Here is a 482-nt window from a genome sequence, read left to right as displayed (position 1 = left end):
GAGATAGTTTGGGATGTTTTGTGTGATACACACACACACACACACACACACACACACACACACAAAATCAATTTTTTAAAAAGTGTGTTATATTTGAGGAGGAAGCATGGAAATTTATGTCATGCTAATTAGTAGAGGTGATAAACAATACCATTGAAAATCTGCCTGATGACTTTATAGACATACACAGGTGCCAGGGATCCTAGTGCAACTGATTATGACTGGTAATAATCAGATACATACAGATTAGAGATGCAAGCGCCAACATCTCCGCGTTAGGAACAAAAAAAAAAAAAATGAGCCTTTCTGCAAGGATCAATATGTTCTAAAATGAAAAGGAGATCTTTTTTAAAAGTTAAAGCTCATCCAATTGCATCCAGTTTTATGTCTTACAGGGCTTATACTGAGTTCACTATTGTATAACTGTATCAATTCAACAGTGAACCTAAAAATTTTATAGCAACTTTTGAAAGAGATGTGTC

Source organism: Nannospalax galili, unplaced genomic scaffold, assembly GCF_000622305.1.
Source record: "Nannospalax galili isolate Female #2095 unplaced genomic scaffold, S.galili_v1.0 scaffold1669, whole genome shotgun sequence".
NCBI lineage: Eukaryota > Metazoa > Chordata > Mammalia > Rodentia > Spalacidae > Nannospalax > Nannospalax galili.
The sequence above is the reverse complement of the archived record's forward strand: the minus strand, read 5'-3'. Positions refer to the sequence as shown.